Consider the following 13,827-nt stretch of genomic DNA (forward strand, 5'->3'; position numbering starts at 1 on the left):
GTTAAGCGGCTGGAATGAGGATCAGCATCTCCAATTCTGAGGCCCTGGTTCTCAGCAGGAAACCGATGGTTTGTACAGTCCAGGTAGAGAGCGAGACTCTGTTCCAGGTGGAGGAGTTTAAGTATCTCGGGGTCTTGTTCACGAGTGAGGGAAAGGTGGAGAAGGAAATCAGCCGGATAATATGAGCAGCTGGAGTAGTATCGCAGTCTCTCTGCCGCACTGTTGTGACGAAACGAGAGCCGAGCCAGAAGGCAAAGCTCTCGGTCTACTGAGCTATCTACATTCCTACTCTCACTTATGGTCATGAAGTGTGGGTCATGACCGAAGAATAAGATCGCGAATACAAGCGGCCGAAATGAGTTCCCTCAGAAGGGTGGCTGGTATCTCCCTTAGAGATAGGGTGAGAAGTTCAGTCTCCCGAGAGAGACTCGGAGTAGAGCCGCTGCTCCTTTGCTTGTAAAGGAACCAGCTTAGGTGGTTCTCCCTAGGGAGGTCCTCGTTGCACGTCCCACTGGGAGGAGACCCCGCGGCAGGCCAAGGATCAGATGGGGGGGATTACATCTCCTCTCTGGCCTGGGAACGCTTCGGGATTCCCCAGGAGGAAGTTGCTAATGTTGCTCTGGAGAGGGAAGTCTGGGGGTCTCTGCTGGAGCTGTTGTCCCCACAACCCGATTCCAGATACGCGGTTGAAGATGGATGAATGGATGGAAGTTCTGAGGCAAGAATCAGCTCACCAGCCGATGATGTCAGTATAGCAGCACAAGCTAGTTAGCTGTCTGTGATCACGGCGCCGTTATAAATAGTTTGTCTATGTTAGCGCTTATAATAACAGTATCACTAATACTTGGTTAATATTCAAGTCACGAAATGGAAATGGAGGATCGTTGGCGGTTTTTGGAAGGTCATTTAGAGGGCTTTATGCGCAAAATAGTGGACCTCCCATCGACTCCAACATAAGCAGACTTTTATTTAGGAGTTAGACTGCATTAAAAAAAATAAATTTCTGTTCTTGTCTCTCATAATTATGGTGAATGGACAAAATTTTTAAAAAAGTGTGCAGTTCCCCTTTAATTCTTTAATCCTTGCTGCTTATAAAAGTCATTGTATTCCTAAAAATACCTAAATAGACCAATTCCTACTTGTTATTTTTAGTAGTATCAGTCTAAAGAAATCAAACATGATTGTGAACATTTCAGGCAGTAGTGGTTGGCATAGCATAGAAAAAAAACAAGACCAAGGCTAAAATTGCTAATTTGGCTAGCTACTTTAAAGAAGTGCTGAAAATTACTAAAATCAAATAATTATTTCTGTTTGAGTATTTCTGTCAATCATGTTATCATGCAGATGAACTGTGACATATTGCTAATTTGGTTAGCTACTTTAAAGAAGTGCTGAAAATTACTAAAATCAAATAATTATTTCTGTTTGAGTATTTTTGTCAATCATGTTATCATGCAGATAAACTGTGACATTAAAAGGCAGCACGTGTTAGCTTAGCATGTAGACTTAGCTGGAATTAGGCTGGATAATTCAAACATTAGGACTGAACAACATTAATTAGCATAGCATAGCATAAAAGCCTCAAACTACTGTGTGAAAATTGTTTCAACAGCTAACTAATTCCACAAATCCACAGTCATGTGATTTAATACTGTTGTATTTCCAAAAGTCTTGCCAGTTAGGTATTAACTATGATTCCACAAATTAAACAATAGTTAGCTATTAGCTTTTATTATCTTAGCATAGCATAGAACAACCCCAAAAAAAGACCAAGGCTAAAATTGCTAATATGGCTAGCTAATTCATAGAAGTGCTGAAAACTATGCAAAAATCAAATAATTATTTTTATTTGAGTATTTCCGTCAATCATGTTATCATGCAGATGTAAACTGTGACATTAAAAGGCAGCACATGTTAGCTTAGCATGTAGACTTAGCTGGAATTTGGCTTGATAATTCAAACTTTTGGAGTGAACAACAATACTCTTATTTCCAATAGTCTTGCCATTTAGGTATTAACTAAGTTTCTACAAATTAAACACACAATAGTTAGCTTGCGTATCTTAGCATGGCATATAAAAAAAAGAAGAAAAAAAGACCAAGACTAAAATTGCTAATATGGCTAGCTAATTCAAAGAAGTGCCGAAAACTATACTAAAATCTAAAAATTTAGATGCAGATACAAACTGTGACATTAAAGGCAGCACGTGTTAACTTAGCATATAGATTTAGCTGCAATTAGGAGTGAACAACGTTAATTAGCATAGCATAGCATAAAAGCCTCAAACTACTACTACTACTACTGTGTGAGAATTGTTACAACAGCTAACTAATTCCACAGTCAAATGGTTAACCCAGTAAATACTGTTTTATTTCCAATAGTCTTGCCATTTTAGGTATTAACTATGTTTCCACAAATTAAACAAACAATAGTTAGCTATTAGCTTTGATTTTCTTAGCATAGCATATATATAAAAACAGAAAAAACAAGACTAAGCTAATATGGCTAGCTACTTCAAAGAAGTGCTGAAAACTACTAAAATCAATTATTTTTGTTTAATTGAGTATTTCTGTCAATCATGTTATCGTGTAGATGTAAACTGTGACATAAAAGGCAACACGTGTTAGCTTAGCATATAAACTTAGCTGGCATTTGGCTGGATAATTCAAACATTAGGAGTGAACAACGTTAATTAGCATAGCATAGCATAAAAGCCTCAAACTACTGTGTGAGAATTGTCACAACAGCTAACTAATTCCACAGTCAAATGATTAAAGCCAGTAAATACTGTTTTATTTCCAATAGTCTTGCCATTTAAGTATGAACTATGTTTCTACAAATTAAACAATAGTTAGCTATTAGCTTTGATTAGCATAGCATAGGCAGAAACTTGGTATATTGTCACGGTTAGACACATTTACAGGCAAATATGCATTTTATGTAATTGTGGAAGTATTGAGCCCTACAAAATAAGGCAGGATTTCTAAAAAGGTGCATTGCTCGCTGGAGGATCATTTAGGATGTACAGTCAACAGTGCTGCAATCATTGTTCCGTTTTCAAGCAGGCACACACCCATTCGAAAAATAAATGGATGCATAACTAACTACTCTACAGTCACAAATCCCACAAAAATAAACATTTCAGGGACAACATTGCAAATAGAGATAAACACAATCCTATTTATTGATGTATTCAATCATAACTGCAAACAAACATATGTTCAGTGAGATGCCTCATTACTTATTCAAATCCACTCCATAGCTGCCACTAAATCTGTTTTCCCTTTAAAACAAGTCTTACGATGGAGGGGGAACGATGGCACTGAGAAGGAATCTACGAGGACCGCTAATCCCCATTTATTCAGAAAAATTCAAACCATGTAAAATTGAAGATTTAATGAAGGCAAGACGTACCTGAAGAGCATCATGGCGCAGGTCACCTGAATCAAAGTACATGCAAAAGCTCCTCCAGCCGTCCTTCTTTGTCCTCTGTCTCTGCAGCCTGCCAGAGGACAGCTGCTGGGGTTTTTAGGGTGCAACATTGGTCCATGCCCACCCGCCTGGATGGGACAGCCGGCAGTGTGCACCCCTTTCGGGTTCAAAAGGCTTAATGCTGGCTGTCCTAAAACGCTCACACAGTGCGTGGATCAGTGGCTCTCAGGCTGACAGCACACTCTTTTGGATGGTCAGTGGTCCCCAACCACCGGTCAAGGGACCGGTACCGGTCCGTGACACATTTGCTACCGGGCCGCACAGAAAAATTTAATTTATAAACTACCGCCTTTCCACCGACTGAACTTTCACCTGTCCCACTAAACACACTGATAAGCTTGTTTATAGATGTATATTACAACTACTTTGTTACAGTACATGGGACAAAGCACATTAATGGACATATCAAATGTTAATGTGCCAGATTGTAGCCAAAGGCTAATATCCATCTGCAGTGCCCTGCAGAGTCATTGTATATAGCAGGGGTTCTTAACCTTTTTGACCTCAGGACACAACTTTTCCTATACAGGAGTCCGGGGACCACTCCAATATTAACACTGAATTAGTAATCATACTCTTGATTTTGATCCTATTCAATAATTATATCTAACCTACTTAGTTTGCGACCTTGTCAAATGACATAAAAGCATGTGTTAATCAGAAAGATTATATTATCAATTTAACAAATAAACCTCAAGGTTAGGTTTGATTGATTGATTGAGACTTTTATTAGTAGATTGCACAGTACAGTACATATTCCGTACAATTGACCACTAAATGGTAACACCCGAATACGTTTTTCAACTTGTTTAAGTCGTGGTCCACGTTAATCAATTCATGGTAGAAATATATACTGTCAGCATAATACAGTCATCACATAAGTTAATCATCAGAGTATATACATTGAATTATTTACATTATTTACAGTCCGGGTGGTGGGATGTGGAGAGGGTTGGGGCGGGGGGGGGGGGGGGGGGGGGGGGTTAGGTTTGGTTGATATCAGCACTTCAGGTCAGGCTGAAAGGTACTAAGCAAATAAACAATAAATTCACATACAATATGTTGTGCTAAAATAATAAGCTAAATTAGTAATACATATGTTTCTTAACTAAACTATCAATAAAGTTAAAGTGCAAATGAAAATACAGCTTCACCACTTTAGTCATAATTTTAGCGCTTAAAAGAAATTTCGCAATGACATTAGCACCAGACTTCTGCTGTTTGTTTTATATAGTCATTACTGCCACAAGTGGTGGAAAAGTGTATTACAGCTGACTACCGCTGCTGCCTATACGGACCACAGCTGAAAAACATTACATTCTTGGGGGCGCTCGCGGCCAAACACTGGGCCCCGGGTATACATTATACGCCATCAACACGCGGGGGACCATCTCTTCGCAAAGAAACACACAGAGGGCTCCCACAACTTCAGCGTTATCGTGAGTTGATTTGACTCATTTTCTTTGCTGTTTTTATCTGCCACACATGGAAAGCCGGTTCGTGAAAATAATGCATACATTAAACCGGTCCCTGGTGGAAAAAAGGTTGGGGACCCCTGGTCTAGAACACAGGTGTCAAACTCGGGCCCGGGGGCCAGATCTGGCCCGCCACATCATTTTGAATGGCCCGTGAAGCCTGTATATAATATGCATCAATAAAGTAGTTCATCTCTCTTTCTTTTTTTAAATTTTGACATAAAAAAAGACATGTACTGCATGCAGTTATATATCTTTTAAACTTGACCTATCTAATAATGCAACAGATATTATATTATCATACATTCAAAACATTTTTGAGGTAAAAACATACTGAAATATCTACTTAGCCTTATGATTTCAGAGCAAGTCATCCATCAAATTGTACACTGTAAACATGACAATATATATATATTTTTTAAAACAGCTCGGTCTTCAGAATCCTACCATAATAAAAAAAATATGGTACCATTTTTACATTTACAATAATACACTGTGAAAACAGCAACAATATTTTTTATGCAAAAAAACTAACAAAAAAATGGCAGCTCAATCACCAGAATTTTACAGTAAAATAGAGTGACCAATTTACTGTAAATTTTATGGTAAAATTCTGCCATTTTTTTGGCTGCAAATTTTTTTTTCTTACAGTGTAGGTAAAATATACATTCACTAATCAAGTGCATAGGTAATGGTGTGACAATATCATGCGGCTAATCCTTATACATGTATGTTTCTTTTATTAATGTTATAAGCTGCCGGCCCTCTGAGGACAGCCAAACTGCAATGTGGCCCTCAATGGAAACAAGTTTGACCCCCCCGGTCTAGACCAGTGGGTTTTTTTCACCTAGTACCACCTCAGAAAACACTTTTACCACACATAATGACCAACATTACAATACAGTAGCATAGTAGGCCTAAGTATTCATTAAAAAACAAGGCAGGAGGTTTTACTTTAAAAGTACATTTATTTTTGTTGGCCACTGTAACATCACACAGTTTAAAAGGAGCCATATGTAATACTTTCATGTCAAGTAATTAAATGGCCCTGATATGTCAAAAGGCAATAATAAATCCTGGTCTTTTCCAATACTTCTATAACTGATAACAGTAGTTCAGCCGGAAAAAGGTCATTTCGAAATTAGATTTACAAACCCAAAATATTGTTACTGTTTTCATTTCGATGCCCTGCCCCACCCTCCACCAATTAGAAAGTCAGTGAGTGTTACATCCAGGTTGCCAGTTACACCAAACAATCTTCGTCTAGCAACTGGCACTGGTAAAGTTACTAAACATGTCAGACCTTAGTACATCTAAAAGTTACCATTCTCAACTTATTCATGACAAAACCAGGAACAAAACCAGGATTTGTATCGGGGATGCCTTTGAAAGATGGAGACCATTGAAGGCGGAGAAGATTTTTTTCATTTGACGCCAAACTTGCTCATTTCCTCCTTGGTAGGTAAGTCAGGCATTGACGTTTTCTTATTACTTGTAATAGATGGAAATGGACATTTGGTATGTCAACTATATTGTCCAATACAGTCTATGATCTTGTCTAACAAAGATAGTATGTTCCTGCAACCAATGCTTAGTGTGATGGTGCTTAACTCCTAGTGTAATGCTTAGCATGCTAGCCCGGTCAATGACACATGGACATACAGGCTAACGGGGGAAATAAATGCCGTTAGCCTGTATGACCAAACTGACAGGGCAACATATATTTTGGACAAATAAAACCTATGTGGATATGGATAGTGTCAGTGCCTATTTCCTTCTCAATATGCTAATACGCTGAAGAAATGGGTTCCAACATTAGCACTGCTAATTGTGGTAACTGGTAATATACTGTATGTGCATCAAACACATATGGGGTGGTATTTGTTTGGCACAATATTATGCGTCACATGTAATGATTTTCTACTCTGTGTATTGACATGCTAGTAGGCTATATGATTTATGCGTAACGTGGTGTTTGCATAATGTGGGTTGGCTCATAGAATGGCACTCTGCACTGAAAGATGGTGATGGTGATGTGGGTACATGGAAGAGAATGCAGTGCGTCAAGTTGGATGCAACATGGGGTTATGCTGAACGAAATGTGGCGGTCATTTTACTGTTGGCCTTAGCTTGCCATCAAAGTAGGCCTATGTAATATATAATATATTATATATTTTTATTTATAATTATTTAGATGGTGGTCCGTGCGGTCAAACTAGAGATTTTAGCAGGGTAATGCCAACAATCTGTCCCAACTCCCGACTATAATATTGCTATAATACATACATTTGGCTAATGGACATCAGTAAAATGTGGCATAACTACTTAGTAAGCAATCTTGCAGGAAGCATAAACAAGAGAAACCTACAGCGCAGGACTCGTCGATTGCCATTTGAAGTTCCTTGGAGTCGGATTTGTATCTGGCAACCTCAGTCATGGAGAGAGGGAGGGGACTACAGAATTTTGACCGTGATTACAGTACCATTTCTGGCCACATTACTACATATGGCACCTTTAAACAGTCACACTGTGTTTGAATATTGAAATGACGTACCACTAGATACAGCCCACGTACCACCGTTTGAGAATCACTGTTCTTGAATATGTTTATTCATGCTGGTGCATCTTCAAACACAGCACTATAGGTTTGGAATGACGTGCACATTGTATAACAATCATTCCCACAGAAAAAGTACAACTACTCACCGATTTATTTTGCTCCACATGCCATTTACGTTAGTATCTGCCTGGTAAAATCCATCCATCCATTACTTCCACTTGTCTCTTTCAGGGTCACGAGGGGTGCTGGAGACTATCTCAGCTGCATTCGGGCGGAAGGTGGGGTCCACCCTGGGCAAGTCGCCATCTCATCGCAGGGCCAACACAGATGGCTGGTAAAATCAATTTACATAATGAAGATATATGTATGTTATTGTGTTGCTCATATGGTCCGAACCATTTCCCCCGTCGCAGCCTCTATGGCAGGGATATTCACCTCGATTAAGGGTCGGCAACCCAAAATGTTGAAAGAACCATATTGACAAAAAATAAAAAATAAAAAAATCTGTCTGGAGCCGCAAAAAATCTAAAGTTTTATAAAAGTGTCATAATGAAGTCATGATGTAGGTGTCTATATTAGCTATATTAGCCTAATATCAAAGGCTGATGCAAATCTTCATTGACAGAAATGTTGCATTTGAATTTTCATTCTACACATTTTTGCAACATTGAAAATCATTAGTAAAACGTAAGCTTCTCACAGGATGCGATAACTTCTGGAAATGACTGACTTAGAATGGCCAAAAGGTATAGATGTGTGTGTCCAAGTTAAAGGAAACGGCAGGCTGTCTTCTTCTAATGGATTTATTACAAACTTTGCGAGCTGGGTAACGTTTGCTGTGGTCTGGAACAACATGGCACACAAACAACTATTAGAAATGCAGCCAATATTACATACAGATAATGTGTCATGAGACATGCAAGTATAAATTAAATACACAGAGAACATTAAGGAAATTAAATGAGCTCAAATATACCTATAAACGACGCATAATGATGCAATATGTACATACAGCTAGCCGAAATAGCATGTTAGCATCGATAAGCTTGCAGTTATGCACTGACCAAACACCATATTTCCTTTAATTGGCGCCGGGGCGGTAATTAATTTAAAACCTCTTCTTACTCCGGCGCTTACCAAAGGCATGAGGTAAATTTAGGCCTGCGCTTTGAGTGTGATGTAAGGATACCATCATGAAAAGCACATTTAATAAAAAAAACGTTATTATGGTCTTACCTTTACTTATAAATGAAGTCCATGCGCAGCTGCTTCTGAACAAAAGCATCGATAACTTGTTTATAGAAGTCTTCCTTTTCTTTCTTCAGTTTTAAAAGTCTCTCTGTCTTGATGGAGATCTTCCTTTAATTATTACCGCCTGTTTTGACTGAAAGTCCAGTTTAGAAAACTGTTTTATTTTAGATATGTAATCCTCCATGTTAAAAGTGCAAGCGAGAGGAAAAAATAAACGATCGTTGCTAAAGCTGTTGCTGCTTGTTGTCACTTCTTCTTCTGCAGCCAAGTACCGGTAGTCGCAAGAAGGATCACTAGCACCCTCTACCACCAGGAGGCGGAAGTCATTTAATGACTCATATTTGACACATGCAGCTACGGTATATTAATAAAACATAGCTGCTTACTGTTCTTTTTAGCATATTCGATAGCTTGGACCTTAAATCCTACTGAATAACTCTTAATCTTCTTCCCTTCATGTGATTTCAAATTGTTGAAATCAGCCTCCTCCATTTTGAAAATGATGACAGGTGAAGTGTCACTCGTGACGTGACGAGTTTGACCCGGCAGAAATTCTAGTTATATGCTAATTATTTTGCGAAACGAGTTTGAACCTGCGTAGATTCTAGACATGCGCTAATAAAAATAATATTTTGCGAAACGAAGCGTTAGTCCTGAGCCGGCGGTAATGCTAAGCATGCGCTAATTATTTTGGGAAACGAGTTTGACCCGGCAATAATTCTAGGCAAGCGCATACTATATTCCCGGCAGCAATTCAAGGAAATACGGTATGCCTGATTAGCACTCCACACAAGTCAATAACATCAACAAAGCTCACCATTGTGCATTCACGCACAACATAAAAAGTTTGGTGGACAAAATGAGACAAAGAAGAAGTGGCATAAAACATGTCTTTCTGTGGCAGCATTGGAGAAAGTTGTACATGTAAACAAACTACAATGAGTTCAAGAATTGCTGAAATTAGTAGGACAAAACGGCACTCTCCAAATACTCTGATCAGTGAAGCATGTATAACATAAACAGTGGGATTTCTAACAATTAGGAACGTTTGTGTCATGTTGTCTTCCTACAGAAAATGTATTCAAACAAAACTTGTTTTTTTCCTCATCTTTTTTCATTTTCACACATCTCTGAAAGAGGTGCAGGGAGACAACTAGGGTGGCGCTAAAGAGCCGCATGACTGAGACGGTTTCGGGAGCCACATTTCCAGGAATCTAAGGACCGAAGAAATAAAACTATTAGTCTTAATTTGTATATTCCTGAAAACCTGCGTCCTCAACAGTAGACACTTGATTTTGGTCAAATGATTTGGTCCGAGTTACAGGTATGCTCTGCCTTCTGCAAAAAAGCTAGTCAAAGATCATCTATATGACAGCACTCGTGTTTTTAAGAATCTGCTGCAAAAAAAGTAAGGGTTTTAAGTTCATATGTTTTTTTTCAACTGAACTCACAGGCCACCTGGTGAATAACCCTGCTCTATGGTTATCATCTGACCATGTGACATTCTCCCAATACTCTTCTGGATCATCCCAATGCTGTCTGGCAAACTTCAGACGGGCCTGGACATGTACTGTCTGGCACTGCAGGATTTGAGTCCTTGGCGGTGTAGTGTGCTACTGATGCTAACCTTTGTTACTTTGGTCCCAGCTCTCTGCAGGTCATTCACTAGGTCCCCCCGTGTGATTCTAGGATTTTTGTAATCATTTTGACCCCACGGGTGAGATCTTGCGTGGAGCCTCAGATCAAAGTAGATTATCAGTGGACTTGTATGCAACGTTCCCTCTAAGGTGCGCGCCTGCGCAATTGCGCACTGCTCAAGCGTCCTCTGCGCACAGCAAATATATGCCGCGCACCAAATCAAATCCCATCTGAATTCTAAACAAAACAAACACAATTATTCTGTGTAATTTTGCAATGCAACTCTGAGTGACAGTGACAACAAGCGGCCCTAACGGTGTTCATCAACAATTATTGTAACGTCTATCGAGATGCTTCGAGGACAGGAATTATATTGATCACTTTATTGAGCAAAACTGTTTATATTCGGCCACAACCACACCAAAAACATGAGTAAAAAACTTCTATCTCGAAAATCTAGTCATTTTCTGCCGTACAAACCAGGCCAAAACCAACTTGTCATCTGTCAGCAACACACATACCACTAAACCACTGGTGCGTTTATGGCCACACAAAAAGTCGGACAACTCAAACACCACACAAAGTTACACTATGACTCCTCAGTCATACGTGTGCTTATTCTACTGTCATTTATTATTAATGTTAATTTATTGATATTAATCATGGAATGCTGTTACTAGAGAAAGTTACAGGAATGCACACTTCATCCTATGCTTACATTTCATTGTGCAACATGAGGATGTTTAAGGGGAACTAAATGTGATCTCTGAAAGGGGTACAAATGATGTCCAAAGCAGGACCCCCACCCAGACATATTGTACAATACTAATCCATAGCTTATGAAAAACAAGATTTCTTTTATTTTCATTACAAGTGGGCAAAATCACTAATATTACAAAATAATCTCATGAAAATGACTCCCCTCATTTAAGTGTTATTATAAAAGATTGGTTTGAGACAGGTGTGCTGCTGGTATTGCCACGTGTGATGTTGCTCATATGTGCTCCACTGAATGCTCAGGGAGTTTTTGTGTTTGCTCAGACACATGAACAATTAGAGGGAACATCGCTTGTATGTCTTCCATTTTCTAATAATTGCTCCCACAGTTGATTTCTTCACACCAAGCTGCTTACCAATTGCAGATTCAGTCTTCCCAGCCTTGTGCAGGTCTACAATGTTGACAGCTCTTTGGTCTTGGCCACAGTGGTGTTTGGAGTGTGACTGTTTGAGGTTGTGGACAGGTGTCTTTTGTACTGGTAACCAGGCCAAACAGGTGCCATTAATACAGGTAACGAGTGGAGGACAGAGGAGCCTCTGAAAGAAGAAGTTACAGGTCTGTGAAAGCCAGAAATCTTGCTTGTTTGTAGGTGACCAAATACTTATTTTACAGAGGAATTTACCAATTAATTAATAAAAAAATCCTACAATGTGATTTCCTGGATTGTTTTCCCCCATTCTGTCTCTCATAGTTGAAGTGTACCTATGATGGAAATTACAGGCCTCGCTCATCTTTTTAAGCGGGAGAACTTGCACATTTGGTGGTTGACTAAATACAAAACCCAGAACTAGTGAAGTTGGCACGTTGTGTAAATGGTAAATAAAAACAGAATACAATGATTTGTAAATCCTTTTCAACCTATATTCAATTGAACAACAAGATACTTAATGTTCGAACTGGTAAACTTTGTTATTTTTTGCAAATATTAGCTCATTTGGAATTTGATGCCTACAACATGTTTCAAAAAAGCTGGCACAAGTGGCAAACAAGACTGAGAAAGTTGAGGAATTTTCATCAAACACTTATTTGGAACATTCCACAGGTGAACATGCTAATTGGGACAGGTGGGTGCCATGATTGGGTATAAAAGCAGCTTCCACCAGCTCAGTCATTCACAAACAAGGATGGGGCGAGGGTCACCACTTTGTGAACAAAGGCGTGAGAAAATTGTCCAACAGTTTAAGAACAACATTTCTCAACCAGCTATTGCAAGGAATTTAGGGATTTCACCATCTACGGTCCGTAAGATCATCAAAAGTTTCAGAAAATCTGGAGAAATCACTGCACGTAAGCCATGATATTACGGACATTCGTTCCCTCAGGCTGTACTGCATCAAAAAGCGACATCAGTGTGTAAAGGATATCACCACATGGGCTCAGGAACACTTCAGAAAACCACTGTCAGGAACTACAGTTGGTCGCTACATCTGTAAGTGCAAGTTAAAACTCTACTATGCAAAGCTTTGCTGGGCCCGAGCTCATCTAAGATGGACTGATGCAAATTGGAAAAGTGTTCTGTGGTCTGACGAGTCCACATTTCAAATTGTTTTTGGAAACTGTGGACGTCGTATCCTCCGGAACAAAGAGGAAAAGAACCATCCGGACTGTTTTAGGCGCAAAGTTGAAAAGCCAGCATCTGTGATGGTATGGGGGTGTATTAGTGCCCAAGGCATGGGTAACTTACACATCTGTGAAGGCACCATTAACGCTGAAAGGTACCTACAGATTTTGAAACAACATATGTTGCAGCAACGATGTCATGGTCCCTGCTTATTTTAGCAAGACAATGCCAAGCCACGTGTTCCAACAGCGTGGCTTCATAGTAAAAGGGTGCGGGTACTAGACTGGCCTGCCTGTAGTCCAGACCTGTCTCCCATTGAAATTGTGTGGCACAATATGTGTCAGGTTGCCCCTGACAGTTTGGTTGCGTTTGTCTTAGTTTCCTGTCAGTGCTTTTATTTTGTCTTCATTTCCTGATTGTCTCTCGGAGTGCCGTCCCCTCAGCTGTGGCTGATTGGCACCGGGCCACACCTGGTGCCAATCAACCAGCTGTTATTTATACCTGCCCTGCCCTCCAGTCACTGCTGGATTATTGTCACTTCTACCTGTAGCTTCTACCTGTCACTATTTGTCGTTGTAGCTCTGTCTACTTTTGTCCACTCCGCTCAAGTCATAGTTCCTTCGTGTCACAGTAAGTGTTTTTGTTTCTTGTCGACAGTTAGCCTTTGTGCTATTTTAGTTCATAGCCAAGTTTGTTCTCCGCCTTGTGCGCGCCTTTTGTTTGTACCCTTTTGTTTGTTTTTGCTATAGTGTTTAATTAAATCATGTTTTCCCGTTCAATGCCTGCCGTCTCTGCATCTTGGGGTTCGTCACCAACAAACTCTGACAATATGAAGCCTAAAATACCACAACGGAGACCCCAAACTGTTGAACAACTTAAGCTGTACATCAAGCAAGAATGGGAAAGAATTCCACTTCAAGAATGTGTCTCCTCAGTTCCCAAACGTTTACTGAGTGTTGTTAAAAGGAAAGGCCATGTAATGCCCCTGTGACAACTTTTTTTGCAATGTGTTGCTGCCATTAAATTCTAAGTTAATGAATATTTGCAAAAAAATTGAAGTTTCTCAGTTGGA

The 13,827-nt window shown here is 39.6% G+C and overlaps 1 protein-coding gene across 2 annotated transcripts in view; it reads right to left on the reverse strand.

The window, feature by feature from the left end:
* LOC133630931 (voltage-gated potassium channel subunit beta-1-like) overlaps window positions 1-11,621 on the reverse strand; it is a 137,299-nt gene extending 125,678 nt beyond the window's left edge. The window contains exon 1 of one of the 2 annotated variants that reach the window (XM_062022788.1): window positions 11,550-11,621. The gene's annotated coding sequence lies outside the window, so the exon portion shown is untranslated. The remainder of the gene's footprint in view (window positions 1-11,549) is intronic. The other variant, XM_062022787.1, reaches the window with a different exon arrangement.
* Between the last annotated feature and the right edge of the window lie 2,206 nt (window positions 11,622-13,827).

This window comes from Entelurus aequoreus, linkage group LG16, assembly GCF_033978785.1.
Source record: "Entelurus aequoreus isolate RoL-2023_Sb linkage group LG16, RoL_Eaeq_v1.1, whole genome shotgun sequence".
Lineage (NCBI taxonomy): Eukaryota > Metazoa > Chordata > Actinopteri > Syngnathiformes > Syngnathidae > Entelurus > Entelurus aequoreus.